Below are 2500 nucleotides of genomic sequence, written 5' to 3' on the forward strand. Positions count from 1 at the left end.
TTTCACCAAATACATTTTCAATTTTTTTGGCATAGTTTTACATGAACGTGTAAACATATATACATCGCAAATGCGATTATAACTGAGAAATTATACTCCCATGACCGAAAAATGACCTCATATATCATAGCAAAATTATGGACCAGTATTCATAAAGGTCATAGAATATTCTTTGATGACTTTAAGGACTGTCCTTAAAATTTTCTTTGACTTCAAGATTGTCCTGCAACTTATCAAAGCCTGCTCGTGTTGATGACGCATTTGAACGAAGACCCTTTTAATTATATCTAACATCTTAATACAACCTATGACGATGAAAAGTCATTGTAATGATATCATAACAAGATACAATAATTGAAATGATATTGGCTATCACATTGCACATTTGATTTCTTTGATATAAAGTACCACCTTCTAGAAAAGTCATTGAGCGTTGCCTTTTTGCCCTTCGTTGGGTTGAATCTTGTCGTAATAGTCGGGGAAACGGATCAATTAACGTTTAAAAATATATTTAAAAGTGTTCCTGTCCTGTGATGTGTATGTTGTATTGATCATCAGCATCCACTGCCGGCCTTGTTCTTTGTCTGAATTTAAAAACAGTCCTTATGTGTGTGGGACATTTTGATCGAGTCATTGACAGACATCGGGTATCGAAACCGTATTTTTGTCAAAGACTTTTTTTTTCCCCCTAGAGAAACCTCGAAGACTGTAAGCATCAAAGACGTTTTCTTAAGCAGTCAAAGACAAAGTTTATCGCAGTCAAAGATGTATTTCTTTTTCTCTTGCATTTTCTGACCTTTCGTGAATATCAGCCCTGAATGATTTTATGCCTGAATTTGAATATTCGAACTCATCAACTAAATGTTTGTTTGATCTCAGGAACGTCATCACGGGGCACTAGAATTTGATGGTTGTGCCAAGGCCAACGCTCGTGTCACTATAAGATGAAAAGAGATTATGATAATGATAATAATAATGATAATACTTACAACCATTATTCAAGTGTTATCTTTACAACTTCACCATATAATTTTCGATTATATAACAATGTTAATCATCAACAGTGCCATTTTTTATTAACAAAAAAGTCATCAAGAAAAAATATAATTGATCATGATATTACCAATCGATAAACAACATTTCATTTTAAATAACTGACACTCAAACACATCAAAACTTCTTCATTGGATGTTCCAGAAAACAAAAATAAATTAATACATACGTTTTACCGCCTCCATGAGAATGCTTTAGGCCAAGATCCAGACTAACGTTGTCCGTAATGTCATGCGTATACTTTCCCTCTGCATCTATGCCGCTGTAAATAAGCATTAATTTCAAATGAAGGATTATTAATGATGATTATGCGTGCATTTGATGATAAGTTGGTTTTGCAAGAGGATTGGAAACTTTAAGGGAAGATCATTCTATCGGTTAGTTTTTAAGGCCAATATTGTGATGAATCTTTATTAAACGTACATGTACACACAGCTTAATCAAATTAGGTTAATTTATAGCGATTTATTGCTGTAAATAAATGAAGACAGGTAACAGAGAAGATTTTTTTTTTGTTCATCAACCTAATTATCCAATTCGATTGTGGTTTGCAATGTGACACAACTCTACCAAATGAACAACCACAATCTTAACGATAACGATTATCATCTAATCAATAGATAATCCTAATCCCTGAAATCCCTTACCAATAAATGAAACCCACTTACCTTCCCTTCTTCCTGGCTTCTAATTCAATTGAATCCGAAGCCGCGAGAACCACAAGACCGAAAATGAGGGCGGCAAGCAATGTAAATCTCATGTTTCTCTGTTCAACACACACGCTCTGTTGACCTGGCGAGGGAGCCGTGTTATAAAGGCGCGGATGGGGCTGGCACGGTGTCACGTATAGCCTTGAAATAGAGTGTGTGTGTGTGTGTGTGTGTGTTTATTTTGTCTTGTGTGTGAGTAAGACTTCCCGATATGGATTTTTTTTTGTTTTTTGTTTTTTGTTATTTCTTTTCTTGCTCTCTCTCCTTCTGTTTTGTCTTTTCGTTTTTCATGTATTGGTTGATTGGCCAATCAACTTGGACTGGAATTATATACTTCAGTGTGTGTTTTGAAAGGTCAGTGTACAATTTGTTTTTTATTCATAATGTCTTATTGTTTTATTCAAGTCACATTTCCTGTACATTCACACTGTAAATACATTTTCGCCATATATAAAAAAAAATAAAAAATACTTTTCCTAAGTCCGGAGTTAACTTTAGCCAAGCAGTCACCCTCAATCATAAATGTCATATTAATAACTAATAAAAAAAAAAATCCGAAGAGGAGGGTCAAAGTCCTAAAATGATAATACAATCTTGAACGATGAACACACTTACATGCGTGTATATTAGGAAAAGTTTTTTGTAGATGCCAGTAAGCCATAAGGGAAACTGTGAAAAAATTTGCAACAAAGTAGATTCTTTCGTTTATATAAATACAATTGCTTTATGAAATAAGA

At 33.9% G+C, this 2500-nt stretch overlaps 1 long non-coding RNA gene across 1 annotated transcript; it reads right to left on the bottom strand.

Moving 5' to 3' along the window:
- Positions 1-687: 687 nt before the first annotated feature.
- Positions 688-1881, bottom strand: LOC147469835 (uncharacterized). Its single transcript, XR_015191923.1, has 3 exons — positions 1722-1881; positions 1223-1315; positions 688-937 (listed from the first exon to the last, which is right to left on the bottom strand). It is a non-coding gene; the product is annotated as an uncharacterized LOC147469835 (long non-coding RNA).
- Positions 1882-2500: the final 619 nt, after the last annotated feature.

Source organism: Penaeus japonicus, unplaced genomic scaffold (genome assembly GCF_977035675.1).
Source record: "Penaeus japonicus unplaced genomic scaffold, GWHDUDI00000001_assembly GWHDUDI00000019, whole genome shotgun sequence".
Classification (NCBI taxonomy): domain Eukaryota; kingdom Metazoa; phylum Arthropoda; class Malacostraca; order Decapoda; family Penaeidae; genus Penaeus; species Penaeus japonicus.